The sequence below is a fragment of the Vanellus vanellus genome (assembly GCF_965231255.1).
Source record: "Vanellus vanellus genome assembly, chromosome: 3".
NCBI classification, from domain to species: Eukaryota; Metazoa; Chordata; class Aves; order Charadriiformes; family Charadriidae; genus Vanellus; species Vanellus vanellus.
Window position 1 is genome coordinate 59387201 of NC_138907.1, and position 18796 is coordinate 59405996.

Sequence of the window (18796 nt, forward strand, 5' to 3'; positions counted from 1 at the left end):
AAGACGAACATAAATCTGTGTCTCCCTCATGGCAAGGCAGAGCAGGATAACTGCTTCAGCCTGCAAAGCTGGAAGACAGCGGGTTTAGATGTTTCTTTTCTTGCAAATGTCAAACATTCAAAAATTGTGGCTTAAAAATTATGAGACTGGCTTTAAAATCTTGAAATTAAAGCCCTGGAAATCACTTTTATTTCTCCTTCTGTTTTTCTCAGCCTCTTCTGAGCCTATCAGCACTTAAAACCACATTTTGCACCTTTTCTTTGCATCTATGAGCATATAAAAACAAACTAAAAGGTGAAAACTCAGATTCTCACATGAGCAGCTCTCTTCAGAAGGAGAAGCTTTACAGAAAAACATCACGTCACGGAGCTCACGAGAAACTCCCCAGAGTTAACAACACTGGATTTGATAAAGCCAAGGACTGCGTTTGGTCAGAGTTCGCACAGCTGCAATGAGGCTATAGTTTGGATTACAGAACTCTTGCTGAAGGAAGATATGTATGGAGGGAAAAAAAAGCAGGCATAGGTTACCTGAAAGGAGGGGAAGAAAGCGAAGGGGTCAGAGGTGGCTGCAGTTGTTGGCTTGTGCAGTGCAGTACATGCATTTTCAGTCACACACCCGGGAAACTGCTGCGAGGCTGTGAAATTCCCCCTCCAGCACAGAACTCGCCCACTCCCATAAAAAGTTGCTGGGTCCCAGCCTGCATTTTGGAGGACTGGCAACTGGGTTATCACTTGGTACCCTAATCGGATCTTAACTACAGAATGCAAGTGTGCCACGGGACTGTTCATTTCTGACTGATATCACATGCACCACCATATCCAATGCAGAAAAGCTTTTCAAGTTATGCAGATGTTTTCTGCAACTCAGAATCGTGCAACTCAGGATTTTTTCTGATGATTTTAAATTGGTTTAAAGAATAGTATATACTACTATTTCTGGCTAGTCTAGGATTTTCTCCTATTTTAAACTGTTTGATGTGATTGTTAAATGGGCAGATCCTTGTTAGTTTTAAAATATATTTCTAAATAAATTCTTTACAAGTTTAGAGATTTTATTATCAGTTGTATTTAAGTGAAATTTGAGTTCAGCACATCGTAGCTTCCCTTTATCCTTATATCCCTGATATCTTTATGATATCAAGACTTTTAGATATCTTCTAATACCTCTGCTTAATGTTAGCCTGTTAATTCGTTTGAAAAAAATAACTAGAAGAATCTTTTTGTATGTAGGTACAGAAATTATACAGCAATTCAGATATTGAACACCACTACTCATTTTTTCCCCAAAATTCCCCTTAGATTGAGTCATATAAAACACCATCATGATTTCCTACTGCCTCTTTAGATATGACACCAAAATATATAACATCACATGATGTTCCAAATATTATTATTACCTTGATAGAATCTTCTCTAACATCAGGGACCGGGGCTTCATAATTTAGTTCAAGTATATACAATCATCAGCACTTCCTTACTGTAAAGGCTAAGGCATTTGACTTCAAGGAACGAACAGATCGAGGCATTTAATTATCGGCAGTCTACTCTGTGCCCATAAACTTTCACTGAAATTTAAAGTCAGTTAAATTGTGTAGGTTTCATGCTGCTTGCTAACATCAGGAAAGGTTTTGCATTTGCTATTAATCTCTATTTGGTAACTTGAGTTTTAATTACACTGAGTGTTACTAATTTTCCCTCTGTCAATCAACACGCTAATGTTACCCTGTTTTATATACAGACTCCTATTGCTGCCTGTGAAAAAAATGCGTGGGACTCATCTCACTTAACTTTACCCTTGTGAAACATTTACACTGCAAAGTTGACTGGTTTGTCTCTGTGGTATAGAGCGAGCGCTAAATAGTGGGGGTGGGACACCCACACACCTCTCACGGCTGCTCCTGCCGCATGCGTTAGACACTTAGGCGAGTATGGGACAAATTCTCCTCCCGTCGCCGACTGGCTCTGACAGCTGGCTGGGTGTGTGACATTTATCATGGATTTGCTTGCCTAAACGGTAGTGTCTAGTGCCATTAAAGATGTCCTGATGGTTCTCATGCTAATGAGGCAAGAAGCCTTTAGGGCATCTGAAAAGGCACTAGACACCTAAGCACGGATAACTCGGTCCCACCCTTGGGTACCCGACCCAGGTGAGGTGGGTGGCCCCCCACCCCGTTCCGCATGGCTGGAATACCTCCCCTACACGTTGTTTGAGGCGTTAAGAAGAGACTTTGTGCACGTTGGAAGTGCATCTCTGTGTGCAAGTTCAGCCGCCGCAGAAAAGCAGCAGTCGCTCAGGAGGCAAACGCACTGGATGGTTCAAAAACGCGCAGCAGTATTGTACAAGAGTTTTGCACCACTGTAGAATAACTGCAGAGGAATTGTCTTTATTTCCAGCCTAGGCGGTTTCAGGTCACAGTAATATCAACCCATCCACTTTGTCTCTTTTGCCGGCAGATGGGGTGCACCTCTGGCGTGTGCCCATCTTTGCTGCGCTCAGCCTGGCCGACCCGTGGGCCCGCGAGACACGTCCCACTGTGGCGCCAGGACCCAGCCAGTGCCAAGAGGCCAATGCCTCTCCCCTTCCTCCCTTTTCCCCCGGGAGGATATCACCAGATCCACGCGTCTGGGTTGGGAGGCTCACTCAGGTGACCTCATATGCAGGTTGCAGCAGTCTTGGAGGAACGAAGCAGTATCCTATCCATGTGGTAGAGCTCAGGGCTCTTCAAAGCACATGCAGCCCTTTCCCGTATCGTAGGCAAGATCTGCATATCCACAGAGATAGGACAGTTCAACCACCGAGCGGGGCAGGTGATGAACCATGTCGTGGTGCCCCCGGCGCACAGAAAGCAGGGTTCACCCCTTAGCAGTTCACCTTTCCTTGCCTGCAAAGTAGACAGGCTCAGCAGATTTAGTTTCTGGATCGCAAAGAGAACAATGATGATCTTTTAAGAGAGAAGTCGCCATGACGCGCACATCTTTCCACGTCAACAGGCTGTCAGCTCTTCTGCTCCTGCGGAACTCTCAGCTGTGTTTCTGACTGAGCAGTTTGTCTGTCTTTCCCCTTCATCATTAGCAAAAGTCTAGATCCCAGGAGAGGTCGGAAATCCTAGCCCTGACTCTGACAAAAAGACGAAGGTACTTTTGGTATCTGGATGTCAACGATTCTCGCTGAAGTCTCTTAAATCCTTATAATTTTAAGTCCCTAGAGCTGTTCTCAGAGAGGCGCAGACATCTGGTTTATCTCAGCCTCAGGACTTTTGACTTCCCATAACGAGCGAGTTTTTTGTGGGAATCCTTCTCTGCCTCGGCGGTCAGGCAGCGGGCTGTACTTCACCAGTGGTCCCGGGTCAGGCTGGCTCGCTCGTCCTTCCTTCTCCTATTTCCTTCTTTTCCACTGGAAAAAGTTGAAAGTATTTGTGTGTACTCTTTATGCTGCTGTCTCTCTGTAACCACGTATTTTTCAGAGGAAAGTCAGTCTCTCTCTTCTTTTTACTGGAAATCCAATGGGATATATCCCTAAATATCAAATCAAATAAAATTTCTTGTTAAAAGCAGGTGGGCTTTGTGTTGTATTTACTGACTAGCTTGGATTTCAATTTCTGCTGGCCTCCAATTCTTCCAGTCCAGAACTGAAAGTACAGTATTATACATCCCTGGGAAGGAACTGGGGGCTCTGTCTCTGCCTTAGGAAGCAAGTTATTTCAGTTTTGCGAGTAGCTCAGGTAGCCTAAACAGACTGTATCATCGAGTGAGAAGTAGAAGAGGTCTGCCAAGTAGCCCAGATTAGGTAAGAAGTATGACCTGTGCCCCCTGCATTTGTGGAATTGGCTTGTATCTCCATAAAGATTGATCTAAATGGTAATCCTTTCTTTGAACGGCTCAGTATGATCAGTCCTGTTGGTCTTAGCAGCCCTTTTTCAGCATGTTTGATGGAGAACTTACACAAGATAAATAGTAAACAGTAATTTTGCAGCTTGGAGTTTTGTGAAGCTGCGCAACTGATTTATTTCCAAAGGAGGTATTGCAGTGGTATGTCTTTGTCGCTTTCTCAGCGGAAGTTTCCGTTGAACAAAACTCAATTTTAAAAGGCTATGAAAGACTTCCATTAAGCCTAAATTGAACACTATTCCAGCAGAGCACATACTTCATAAAATTAGCTACATGGATGTAAAATCAGTTGTCAGCAAGACTGTATTCTCACTTGGAATCTTTTCTCCATAATGCTTTCATTTTCGAAGTGTATACAATACTTCATTTTAAAAGATACTTACTAGTGTTATCTGCTTTATTTGAACAAGACTGTATGGCAAAATATTTCAGTTGTTATTATTCTCATGTGCGCTAGGGAAACTGGGCTAGAATAAATTATCATTATGTGAGCGCAAAAATGGTTTGGAAACCATACGCAGAGAGTAGTTCTCAACGATACACCATGAAGTGCAGTTGTGCAAGCGTTTTCCCTTGTTCTGGTGCTATTCGGCGCTCTGACCGCTTGGATGAAAGGTTAGAAGGTACGCATAATAAATTCATGGAGCAGAACAAAGCAAGGCAATTGAAAATGACCTTGATAAAGTAGCGGAGTAGCCTAGACAATGTCAGCTTTCCAGCAGTTAAATTGGGGCAAACGCAGAACTGTACATACAGCTCGACATAATCAGCTGCACACAAATACAGCTGGGAAACAACTGGCCAAGCAGCAGTTCTGCAGAAAAGACCCGGTGTCGTAATGATCCCAAGCTGAACATGCACCAGTGATGTTGTGCTACTGCAAACAAGGCCAACGCTATTGTGGGCTATAGGAAGGGGAGTAATAAAGCATAAAATGTAATTATTTTGCTCTGCTCAGCACTGATAAGGCCTCAGTGGAAGAGTTTTACCCGCTTGCAGGAACCACAGCTCAGCTGGGATCCAGCAAACTGGGCTCAAAGATCTAAAACACGTGGGCCTTCAAGGAAAGGGTTGTTTAGTCTAGAGATGAGAGGAGGAAAGGAAGACATGAGAGCGGCCTTCGTATAGCAATGGGTGACTGAAGAGGAAGGGATTTAGCTGCCATGCATGCTGTCGGTACAGGAAAGCAGTAATAGGCTCAGGTCTCAACAAGGATGATTCAGTATAATCATCAGGAGAAAAATGTAAGTGGCAAGGAAAAGTGGAGCCCTGGAATAAGTTGTTTGGGGGGAATTCATGGAAACTTCAGCCTTGCAGATGCTTTAAAATAGGTTAGATAAACATCAGCAGGGATGGCTTAGGGCAGGGATGGGCAAAGCGATCTCTCACATTACCTGCTAGCCCTGTTCTTTTAGGGATTTCTGTCTATGTGATAATGATAAGGATAATAATTATACGTGCAAAAAGTACTTTGGATATTGCCTCAAAATTTCAGGGTATGTAACAAAAAACTTAATATTAGTTCTGGAATTTATCGCATGACTTTGGTACTTACATTCAATTGAAGCAATTACACTTTTTCTAATTTTGTCAGTATTGATTGAGAGTTACTGGGGTCTGATGGCTTTGTGAATGGTCTTTGTGAAAGAAGTAGAGGAACGTAGTCAGATACCTGTGGTAGCATACAAAGCACTCAATTCTAGCCACAAGGAAGCTGGGTCTTTAGTCTACTTACAGTCCATGGAAAAAAGATGGACGACTTTTAGAGATAACCTACGGTGTGGGTGAATGCAGAGGTACCTCTGCTTCTCCTTCTACCTATTCTGCAGCAAATATACATCGGAGGCGTATTCTTGGTCTTTTTCCTTTTCTCAGTCTGTGATACTAAAAGTTTGGGTTTCTGAGAACCAAAGTGCGTGGACTTCACAGAGGACTATCTGGAAAAATTATAATTGTCGGGAAATCAGAGTAGTGGTCTTTTCTGACCCTTGGTTCCGTGAAGCCCATTCAATGAGTCATTTATGAAGGACTTCTAGTTGTTACGGTTAATAGTTGTTATCAATACGTGATGGATATGACCAATATGTGTTAGAGTTCTACACCAAACTTACATAAGCCACTGATTAATCTGTTGGATTCTTGCTCGTTACTTGTTTATTAATCCTCTAAATTGTTTACACTGTACCTTGTGTACAGTGTGTGGGGGAGACAATACAGCACGTTCAGCCTGAAAATCGGCTCTAAAAAATTATTCTTTTCAGGGATAATATTTTAATGAAAATTTTAAAGTACTAAGCTACTGAGCACTGAAAGGGAAATCTAATACTGTTTTTAAAATAATGGTATGTTTAATCCAGGATAATATTTTAGGAACCATGTAGCATAAGACACCTGTCTCCCTCATAAGCATCCTGTGGCTAACAGATAGACAGTAGACATTATCCCAAATCTGTTATTTACAAAATGTTTGCTATTGCCTGGTAAAACAACAACAACAACAAAAGTCGTCTCATTTATAGGGCTTTTTAAAAATTAGTATTACACTCCGGCAACCCGTGATGACTAGTTATTGTTCCTTTTGTCAACAGGCAAGATGAAGGAGGTTCTGGCAGCTTACCATGGCCCGGGCTCTGCAGAGCTAAGTGAGAAGTGCGCCCATGTTCTAGCGTGCATCACATCGCATCTTGGGTCTGAAGTGCCAGAAGGATCCCAGCGCTGCAGACTGAGACGGCTCTGAGCACCTCAGTACCCCGTTTCTGACAGAACCCAGGGATGGCAAACTTACATACCAGTATTACCTGTCTGGGGCAGGTTTAATTTTATAAATTAAAACCATAAACTCTATGAGTTTCTAGACCATATTTGTGCTGTTGAGGATGATCTGCTCAGATGAACAGTTTTGCATCCATCGGAGAGACAGGTTCTTCTGCTGGACCAGAAGATGACAGTGGACTGTATATTGTAACTAGTACCATTTGTAGCATCTCCTAGTGCAAATAATGGAAGAACAGGTTGCAAGAAAATCCTGTAGGGAATAAGACGTGCTTTGTTTTGATCTACAAATTTTAAAAAAATGTTTTGGTTATTTTTAAAGATTACCACTTTTACATAACACTATGTGTGCAGTCTATGTGCAGCTCGTCACTGTGGCTATCTATATTCCAGAGATGATGAATTCCTTGTGAGACACCTGAACCTTTTTAGATTTGTGGTGAATCCTTAAATTATGAGAGTATCACGAAAAACTAGAAGGGAAAAGTTCCAGGGCTTTTATTTGATTAGATGTCTCCAATTACTTCCTGTTAGTCTTCTGAAAGGAGGAGGAAAGGGCAGGAAGTAGAAATGAAATACAAAAAAATACATTGCATTTCCTTTTTGGCATATGCACCTATCCGAACGTGTGTTTGATCTAATAGCCAAGGGGAGAGAAACAGCTAAGTTAGCTGAGCCCTCACATGAAAGGTCTGCGTTTTCGGGCAGTATTTGCTGATTTTGTCTCTTGAATAGCTATAGAAAAGCAGAAATATGTATATGCCCCACCATATGTGAAAAGGACATACTTGCCATTCCTTTATTTATTTTTACTCTTTCAAAAATTAAAGTGCCAGTTATTTGGAATGCTGTAGTCTGTGGTCTCTTTACATTTGTTTAGTGCGATCCTTTCAGCAAGATCATTCCCATTACGGTGTAACTGCATGGTGACCACAGCTTTGGGCCTGTATAATAAAGATATAAACTCAAAATTTTGTTTCTCATCGTTTTCTCTACTTTTTATGTTGTATCTGCAAGTCTTTGAGTGGAATCCTGCTTATTGCTGATCACTGTTTAGAAGAAGATTTGGCAAAAAATGTTAGAGAGGAAGGTATTTGTATGGTTGGACCTTGTTCTCCTTTGGATCGTTATGTACAACAGGTTAAAGGGCACAGGGGTACAAAATGTTCGCAAATCTATAGCGATGCTTAAATTCAATTTGCACATGAGGCCGCAGGACAATAAGGAGATCAGGCTCTTTGCATCCCGGATTTAAGACCCTGCGAAAGTATTTGACATCTGGTCTCCATTAATTAGTAGTCCTGGAAAGGTATGGAAGGAAAAAGCTGCAGAAAAGCTGAGCCTAAGCTGGCTTTAATTTGCTCTGTGTGTGCTATATTGCACTGAACATCAGTGTTGAAAAGCCAATTAGACTCTTTTTCCTTCCTCCTTCTTATTCTGTTCTTCGAAGACAAAATTTTAAGCTATAAAAATGTTCTTTGTGTAGCAATTAAGTTTGTGTGAGCAAAGACTGGACATTGCATTTCAAAAATGAATGTGGTCCTGACAAGGCTCCCCTAGCCATGCTGCGTTATAGGCAGGGCTTCGCCCTGCTGACGCTATGGGTAGCTCACAGCAACCACCCCAGTTCGTGTCAACAGAGCATCCCCGACCTTTGAAACCTCTTAGTCGGGCATCGCTGTTATCTGGCAATTTCTGTAGATGGCAGAGCGCTCACCGCTGTGAAGTCCATACCAGGGCAGTTATTCATGAAAGGAGTCAGACAACCCCCAGCAACTCGGTGCAGTTTCCTGATCAATTTACGCTGCCCGAAGGCTGTGCTCCTGCTCACCGGGGGAAGTCCTCTGTCTCCCCCTTCTGCCCCGCTCCCACCTTCCCGCTACCTCCCTCCGAGAGCCGCACACCCATAAGGCTTCTTGGTCTGACCGAAAGCATCCCCATGTAAGAGCTTAGCTCTTGTGCCGGCTCTGACACCAGGGAGAGGGTGGGACCAAACACCTTTTTATCAGCAGTTTAGTTTTAGGTCGGCTTACGCTGGTGGAGGAACCACGCCTTCACGTGCCTCTAGCTGTCAATCAACTCATCTTATTAGCTTAACTTTCTATTTAAGCACATTGCTTTCTTGTGGCTAAGAAGTATTACTTGATTCAGTGACACTGCAAAGAAAATAAAGCACTGGAAATGAATTAAATCCACACGAAAAAAATATAATAACACCATTAAAATTACCTGTCAGTGGCAGTATTTGAGGTACAAGAAAAACGCGTCGCCGTGAAAGGAATACATGCACGCCGTTCACATTACTCTGAAGATCAAAACTTTCCCAGAAAAACAGGAGTGAGAGCTGTGTGCCGCAGCAGTACCGGCGCAGGGTCAGCCTCCCGCCCCAGCAGCCCTTTCGCTGTCAATGAGGTACATGGTCAGTATGTCACCAGCTGCACCCACCAGAACTGTCGATGCTTGAGCTTGACGGTGGCACCGTTTGAATTCCAATGTCGAAACTACTTGCCCCAAGAGCAGGGCCTGGTTCAGAGAAACAGCTTTTTGTCTGTTCCCTGCCGGGGGCTGCTGGGAGCTTGACCGTCCTCTTGGGTGAACTTTTCTGAGGAGATGTGTGACCGTTGCCCATCTGTTGAAGGAGTGATTAAAAAAAACACAAAACGCAACAAAACAGGCAAACCTCCCCGCACTCCAGTAGGGGCAGAGGTTGGAGCTTTTTGTCCTTCGGATGAATCCCCCTTTGAGAAGCCTCCCCGCGCTTTCCCTCAGCGGCATCTAGACAAGCCCTTCTTTGTGAAGGGACATGAATATGGAGGACCTGCAGTGCACCCGTCTCTTCAGTCAGCCTCAAAGGAAAGTTTCAGAAGTCATTATTTTCTGGCAACTTCAAACATCTGGCTTTACAAGCAGTATTAGCTGACTTTGGGGACTTGGAGCAATTCAATATTTGCACAATTAGAACAAATACTTCATGTGGACTATGTGGCTTAGCAGGGGAGAGTGTTGGTTTTGCTGACTGAATGTAATATGTGGATATGTAGTTCACATTCAAATAAGATGGTCTTAAGTCATTTCCTTAGCAGACAACAATCCATTCCAAGAATAAGAACATCTGTTCAGGGCCCAGACCTGAAATAAATAGTAGGTTTAGAGACAGGTCTTTTGTCCAGCGTTGTTTGGGTATTAGACGTCTAAGAAACAGTTGACTCTTCAGGTCACAGCTGGGATTTTGGTGACAGAGTATGAGCATGTCTCTGCTCCAGCTGACCACGCCAAATCTTACCTTCGACTGGAGTTCTCTTCCTGCTGCCAGTCTGCATTGCTGGGATAGCACGGGCTTTTACAAATACCGGCTTGCCTTAGATTCCTTACAGTTGCGTTCCCTTGGTTTTGAACTCTGCGTGTGTGTGTTTATGTGCTGCTGTCGATTCGTATTATTCATACCATGGAAACCCCAACAGTTGGCTGTCAAATTGTCATTTATTTGTTAGTTATTACTCAAAAAAGCCCAAGTTTTTGAGAAACTATGACCGTGTTTCATAAGCAATTATCTATCTTTTTAAATTCTCCGTTTCAACCTTCATCTAGAAATCTCCAAATACTTGTCAAATACTAAATAAGGGAGTCTCACAGAAGTTTCCAGGCAGCATGCATTTTGTTCTAATGTGTAAGTAGATAAGCAAAGTCACCGGAGAGCTAAGTAATTTCACTGGTATTTCACAAGAAGTCGCTGCACGGCAATCAACAATGAACAAAACTGATGATAACTTTGTAAGGAAGCCAACATCTTAAAAAGTTATTAGCACAATTTTTCCCATTCGCTGTTGTGTTTTCCTCCTCTGCAAAAAGAGACCCTCAGTCAGCAGCTTCACTTCAATTCAGCTCTGAACCTGTCCCCTCTGCATCTTGCAAGAATCAATTAGGTTGCATTACTCCATACGATAGCCTTAATTGCCTCCCGGGAATTGCTGTGAAGGGTCATCTTTGTACTTTGTGTTGGGTCAGTTCTTGGCCAATTTCAAGTCTGTCATCTTCTCTGGCTTGGCTGGCACCTTTCCCTCCTAATGATAAATGATGCTCTTGAGGTCATGTCTGGTTTTGAAGTTAGTCTTTGCTGCTGAAGTCAGAGGGGGAGAGCACGCTCCTGGCTGCCTTATAAAGAAGGAGAGTTTCTGCGGTGTGTCACTGGGCGCTGCGCAAGGACCTCCAGAGGTGGTGATGTGCTGCCGCTCCGGGTGTCGGACATGAGGCACAGAGTTAATGAAATACTCACCGTCAGTTATGAGTTTATTTCACAGATGTTGTCGCTGTTTTCTTAAACCCCAGGGCAGAGCTGTTAGTCGAGGCGATGGGCAGAATTAACAGAGCGCTCATAAAAGGCCGGTAGCGAACCTGACGGGGAAAACCCAGTACATACGAAGAACTTCCCAGGCGATAAAAACTTAGGTTAAAAGAGGAGAGGTAGCCGGGCACTCTCTCACAAACAAGCTTAAACAATGAACTGGTGAAGTCAGCAACTTGCAAAGCAGCACAGAAAATGGAGAATGTGCTGTTCACACCAGCGCTGCTTTTCACCAAGGCTCCCTGTCGCCAGCTCTAAAAGACTTTCTACCTTTTTGTCACCGCCACCGCTAAGAATAAGCAGAAAACAGTTTGATCAACTTGAAAAGAAAAACCAGTGTAAAGAAAAGTCGCCGCCTTCCGGCTTAGGGGGAAACAGGTAGATTCGGTTATTAATTCGAACAGCCGAATTAGATGTCCCTGAGTTTAGAGGCAGGAGGCAGCAGTCGCTGCTGCCGGCCGGGGCCGTGCCCTGCCTGCCCCCCCTGCAGGGACCTGCCACCAGAGCTGCTGCGAGGCAGAAGGCAGTGCCCACCCATGGCCCCGCAGCGGCACGTTTCACGGCAGAGGAGCTTTGGCAGGAGAGGGAGAGCTTTTCCTAGCTGGTCGTTACTCCTGGGGACAGCGCAGCCGTCACAGTGGTGGCAGGCAATGAATGGGAACCGAACACAAGCTGGATCAGAATGACCCTGAGCTCTCTGTTGTCTGACCCCAGGCACCTTTCACAGCTCCCACCCCCCCTGTACTCCACTATCCACTTCGTGTGTGTGTGCACCAGAGAGTTCACACTCCGTCTCCGTGGGAAGCTGGAAGTGCGGAGCTCTAACCATCAGTGGGTGTCAGAAAAACAACAATTTCAGTTGTACCTGTGGTTGTCAAACAAACAATGATGTTTTCCTTAAAACCCCAAATATGTAAGTTCAGACTGAACAAAATAATGCCCCTGACTCTTATTTGGGCACAAAGCTTCCTATTAAATCCAGGCAAGCTGGGAAATTAGAAACTAAGTATTTGAAACTGTGTCACCTAACTGCCTTCAGTAAAATTCTGGAAGGTAGCCAAAGCCAGAAGAGTCATGTTTGTGATAGCCTGTTTACTTGTTTGTGTACAAGGCGTTTTGTTTTAAAAAATAGCCTAAAATATATGTGGTATCCCGACCAGATTCTTATCACATGTGAGCTATAAAACATTTCTGTTAGCCTTGCTGTTGCTGCAACACTCAAGTGTCCTGGGTGATACAGGTTTGGATGGTTTCAGGAATTATCCTCCCAGCACTCTCATTTATAGCAGTTTTTATCACGTGGATTTCTAATCAATAACCCTCACGAGGCCCAGAATAGGATCTGCTGTTTGGTTTACTTTAGTTTTGTTAGTGTGCTTCATTACCAAAAGAACTGCAAAATAAAAGTCAGAATGTAAAAGTGAGTCCAGGTAAGCTAAGGTAGGGACCTTCATGGTTTCCAGCTGGGAGACCTTCTCCAATGCCACCCGTGCCCCCGCTCCCCAGCAGTGAGTACATTAAGCAGCTGATCAGTGCAGTCCTGAAGTTTTTCTGAGGAAAGCCCGGCCCTGCACAAAATCGTGCTTGGCGCTCCATGGCCGACGTTGAGGTGCTGAGCACCTTGGCTTTCCGTAGCTTGGGTAAGAACCGAGGCGCCTGCAAGACCTGGAGGAATGGGCTCTCTGAAGAAGGCAAGCCACAAGTGGGCAGAGGTGGGACCTGTCGTTTACGTTTGGTGAAAGAGCTCCTTTGCACAGCAGGGGAAGCAGGAACGGCCCACAGCATGAGTAAAAGCCATCCCGGCAGAGTTCGAACAATTATTGTCGTCTGTATCTGGATGACACTCACAGGAAATAGACTGTCTTTTTTTTTTCTTCTTTTTTAGAGTGCGTATTCTGTACATCAGCCAGTGCTTTTTCCGTGAGCACTCTCACAGCCTCCCTGCGTTTAACACAGTGACACAGGGAGCGAAAGACTTGTTAGCACAGCTTTGAAATTATCATTATTTCTTCAATCAGTTTTGTCGCTTAACTTCACAGAACTGATTACAAATACTGTTACAATAAGAAGAGCACAGAATTTACTTAGCTGTTAAGGTAATCTCCGAAGACAAGGCTGTTCATTCCTATTCCAGCTCCACTTCTCAGGCAGTTTTACAATCATAGAATCATAGAATCAGTGAGGTTGGAAGGGACCTTTAAGATCATCAAGTCCAACCATTAACCTACCCTGATAAAAACACCACCACTCCTAAACCATGTCCCTAAGCACCTCATCTACCCTTTTCTTAAACACCTCCAGGGATGGTGAATCCACCACCTCTCTGGGCAGCTTATTCCAATGTTTAATAACCCTTTCAGTGAAAAAATGCTTCCTAATCAACTTCTGCAAGGAATACCGGAGCAGTGATTCATCGTTAAGGGCAGTCAATCCCATCCCATCTCTGGGCCAGTACATTAGATTTCCCAAATGTCACAGTTTATAAAATATAGTCAGTCACGAGGTTCCATTTTTTTGTGCTGTCATTGCTCTTTTCTGTGTTTGTTTGTAAGATCTTCCAAGCCAGAGATAGTGATATTCCCCTCTTTATTCATAGGCATAAATTCAGGAGCTCCAGAAGCACTAAGCAACATATATTAGGTGATGAATCAGAGCAGTCTTAGAAAGCATCATGTGCTATGGCAGAGGCAATCAATAGGAGAACCTATACATACCAAATTAGTTCTGTAATGAATTGTTTTTCAGGTCCTGGGCCCTTCTTGTATGTAGTCGCTTTGTTATCTCTTCCTGTTATGGTAGAGAGTATGTGCCTACATTGGTTTGTAGGATATATTTGTGCTAAGAATTACCGACTGAATTCCTGTAATTCACTTGTCTCATGAAGTCCATAGCAAGACTTGCACAAACTTCTGTGGGACCGAGACTCGGTTCAAGATGGTAAATATATGTCAGTGCACAGCAGAGACACAAACTGCTATGCAGAAAATCACAGTTCTTCGTGACACATGGAACCTCTTGTCTACGTCATGATGACATCCCTGTGTAACTGAACTTGCTGTGAGCCAGTGCAGACATAGAAATTCAAGGGAGAAAAGTGTGTCCTAGATGATGAACATATCCATGTCATGTGAGTCTGTTCAGTAACGTAGCAGGTTCTTTGTCCAGTTAAGTCCACGGGAATCGATTAGTCCGAAACATTCAAGGCTAGCAACAACTGAATGCGAAAAGAGACCAGAAGCAAGCATAGAAATACAGAATGGCACAACGCATTTTTCTGAAAAAGTTATATTTCTGATCTTTCAAAACCCCCAAAGGAAAATTGTTACCATCCTAAATAAGTCTCCAGTGGTTCCTGGGGCACACTTGGCTTCCAAGCCAAACAAGAGCTCTCTTGTCCCTGAGATTTGTGGTCTTTAGTCAAAAACAATGAAAAATAATGGGAATAAAGGAAGACCAGTTGAAAGATGAAGCCTCTTCAGCAGCGGTAGCACTTCAAATGATAAATGCCACCATTCAGGTTTGGAAAGGCACCTTCAAAGTCAAAGTGACATGTTTACCTGGCTTGGTCCCCTGTGGGTCCTTCCTCCCATCCTTGCTGTGTTTCTATTTGTGCACAGGGAAGGTAAACCCATGTTCTGAGTCATGGTCGCGCAATGAAGTTGAAGTCAATGACCAGTTTTGCATCATTAAAACTATAATGAGTGTTGCTGATCCTGGAAATGTTGGTCTCTGCTTTGTGGCAAAGCTGTGTGCGTCCTTTCAGGGTGACTGGCCACCGCAGAGCCCGTGTGAGTGTGTGGCCACCTTTGATCTTTTGATGTGCACTCCTAGCAAAACAGCTGCCACGTTCCAGGGTAAATCAAGGAGGAACATCTGAGGGCACAGCTCCAGCAGTACAGCAAAGCAATCTGATGTTGACAGCTACCGACCTGCTGCAGCTGGGAAGTGTGGGTCATATAACTTTCAAATGTGGATGAATAGGGCCTTGTAATAAAGCTTAAGTTTAGTCTTAGGCTTTTCAGATTATTAAAATATATAAGAAATACAGATTCTTTGCCGTTTCCTTTGCTACCACGTGCCCAGTTACACATCATTCCAGTCAGCCTAACTCTTTTTCTCTGCCTGCTTAAAAAGTCCAGGTTGTTAGGACCCATTTCATATTTATTTCAGAACATCTTTTTAAGTATCACACACGCTTCAAGTATGCTTTTCAGTGGCAGCTTTATGTTGTTACAGGTGAGGGCTGGCGCTTAGGTGGGTTTAAGAGCAGTACTCTGCCACGTTTAGCACTTTCTGTCCGCAAGGTCTTTCCAGGGCAGCTTGTGCCCCCCTCCCGGTCGGGTCAGGGTGGTGGAGAGCATCTTCCTTTCCTCAACTGCAGCACTCGGCCACCCTTTCCGCTGAGGGCCATGGGCCGGGGTGGCAGGTCCCGTCTCCCCCCCCCCTCCCCCGCCAGGGCACAGGAGCAGGCGGCACATCGTGGTCGTGACGGGCTTGCCAAGAGTCCCAGGGCTGAAGCAGAGCCTGAGAGCGGGGCTGCTGCCACTGCAGACTCCAGACGGGAGGCATCTTTGGCAGCATTCCTGGGTCTGCCCATGAAGGCGAAGGGAGCCAGTTACGAGCTAAATGAAATTATATATTCAGTCGAAGTTTAGACAAGACGGAGTAACTGATTGCATTCTTCGGGAGACTTGAATAAAAACACCCCTCGAAAGAGCTCTTACTCAAAAGCGAGGGCTGTTTGCCCAAGTACATTTTCCTTCTGGCCGATGTAAATCCAGGGCATTTCCCTCCCCCCGTGCACTGTTAAATCTTTTCATCCTTCCGCAATCAAAGCCACTTCAAGACTTGTTTGCTTTCCCTTCACTTTCCCCTGGCTCCCTTCCCCGTAGGTGCGGAGTGCCCGGGGGTGCCCAGCGCCGCGGACAAGCGGGTCGCTTCCCCAAACGACTGGCGGGGCTCTGCCCCGCTCCTCCGGCCCCCGCCGCGGGGGGCACGCGGGCACCGGGAGGAACGGGGAGGCGGAAAGACCCCGGTAACCGGCGGCAGTTTTTCCCCGCAGCTACCACGGGAGGGAGCACTTGGCCCGCCCGACACCGACACCGGCACCCCCGCCGCCGCCCGGGTTAACCGGGGGATGCCCGGGGGGGATCTTACGGGCTGAAGCGGTTGTTCTCGGTCCTTTCTGTCCGTCCTCGCACAGCTGAGCTTTCCCACTGGGAACTGTTAGTTTAGGGGGGGCGTTTCTAACCGTTTTTGCACTTTAGGGGTGGACGCAGGCAGGTTTACGGCTTCCATGCTCCAGTGCCATCACCCCTTTCCCTGATTATTTGAGGAAGCCTTTCACACAGCAACAGGGAGGGGGGAAAAAAAATAAATTGAAGGAATAAACAGAAAAATGTCATTTTGAGTCTGGCCCTATATTTTACAGCCCATTCTATCATTACTTCCATGGGAAAAGCCATGTTCTCCTGCAATGACCATTATCAGTTCTATTGCAGAAATTTTCTACATTCCCGGGGATTCAGCTGCCGTGGAGCCCATCCGCAGGCGGCCCAGCGCAAAGCAAACTCCCGCACGCGTCTCTGCACACTGGAGCTGGGTCTGGGGATTAGCAGCTAACCGAGAGATGAGCTTTTATGTCCGGGCACTGGGGCATTCACAGCCCTGGCTACGTGAACCGGCCCGTGTGGCTGGCCAGGGAGGAACGGCTCAATGCGGAGGCCAAGCCAAAAAGCAGGTATACTAGCCCCCAGCTTTCCGTAGCTATCCCTGGGAGCCCTGTCAGCTGGCTTCAAGCTCTGTCTCTCCTTCAGTGGTCAAACCCGACGCAGGAGCTTGCTGGTGCGAGCAGAGCAACGAAGCTGCTTTCTAGCAGGACAGCTAAGCCCAAGCAGAGCTGTGCACGAACATGGCTGCTACCATTTCCATTGCCTCTGAGCAGTGTGGTCAGAACTGATTTGGCCTTGTGCTGCACAGAGGCAGCTTGACAGAAGAGCCTACTTTGACCAGATCTCCATACGGCAAGAAACTGAAATGTAGGTGGCCAATAAAGCGTTGAAATGACCTTTGAGGTGGTTTGTAAAGGAAGACTGAGAAGTGATGTGCAGGCAGATCCTTCACCCAACAGCTCTCTAAGATGCCACAAAATCATGCAGTGGTTGCAGAGCACGCAAACCCTTATGGAGCATTTGAGAATGTGCAAAGATGTTCCCTGAAAGTGAGGGCTATGGATGTGTGTAGGGAACTTTTATTGTCTCCTCGCTGCCTGCGTGAAGAGTCAGAGGTGGGGAACTGGGAGGGGAGTTACTGTACACAGCTGTTCACGCTGGAAAAGGGAAAAGCAACTTGCCCGCAAGAGAAACTCTATTTCATCTTCACACAACCTGAGGACCTTCATGACTGGAGACGTAGAAGTCAGTGTGAATATTCAAACCAGGCAGGCTGTAATGTGAGCAGTGAAAGAAAGTGCTGCTGTCAGGCAGAGACTGAGGAATGTAGGTCCCTGGCATACTGGTTAGCAACTGTCTGTGTTTTCAGGCAAGATTCAGTCCAAAGATGGATTGAAATAACAGACCGTCCAATTTGATTGTAGCGGGAGATGAGAGAGACACAGAAAAGCAAACAAGGAGATCTATTATAACTCAGCCAGGATAGAAGGAAATACTGAGACCTCCTCCGTCAGGTGGGGTGTTTCTTGTCCCTGATAGAAAGCCTCTACCTTTGGCATTAAACCTGAAAGACCCAGAAACATCAAGCTGCCGAAGCCAAAGCAGCTAAGCTCAGGTTAAACAGCTAGCAGAAATGCCTGCTTGGAGCAGAGGTGGCAGCCAGGGTAGTAATACTCATTCGCTTGGACAGACTTCTCTTTTCTTCCATTTAATCAGTGGCTCTGTCTGCTTTGCTTTATGTTCCTCGGCAGCTGTAGCACTCACTTTCCACGCTGGGCAGCCAGGGACAGGCCGAGAAGCGAGAAATACAGCGGTCTCCTTCGTGCCTTAGCAAGAGCAAGACCTTGCTCCGTCTTGTGTTCCTTCTTCTCTGCCCTCTTCAACACGTTTCTCTTTCCAGCCTATTGTATCGTCTTCTCCTGCCATGCTCCTGCTCCTCCATCTCTGTACCCGATCCCCACATTTAAACCGTTTTGAATTTAAATTTGCCTTCTCCTCTCTCCAGAAACAGCTTTTCTCAGTCCCCTCATTTGTGGGCCTGTGGGTCAACTCCAAGGAGGACTCGCAAGTATGAGCTCTTTGGTGGCTTTCTGTGGCTCTTGTACAACAAGCTAGCTTTCGGTATACACGTGTATTGTGCTTAGTGTAAAAAACCATCTCTTCCGTCAGTGAAAACACGAAAACACAGCCCCTGTGCCTGCCAGGCCAGCTCCGTGCTTTCATCGCGTGTCATAGCGGAGGGATGGCTGCAAGCAGATAGGCGTGAAGGTTCAATGCATTTGCAGCTGTGAAAATATATCAGCAGTCTCCCCCAGGAATATTCACGCAGAGCAAGTTTTCTTCATGAGGGTGAAACCCCTCAAGCTCTCCGGAGCTCAGCCTGGTGATGCAGGAGCACCCTGGAGGGGTAGGGATGTCCTTTACCCAGTCCACATCTACTTTGGCAGCCCCACTGCTGGTCTGCGGCCGGTGGCCCCAGCGTGGATGTGCTTTACCAAGCCCCACATGGACTTTCTCCGAGTGTTGCCAGAAGGTGTCTTCAGCCCCCCTCCAGGCAGAAGGAAAGGGTTGCATGCGTCATTAACAGGCCATGTTTACACAGAAAAAAAACCAACAAAACT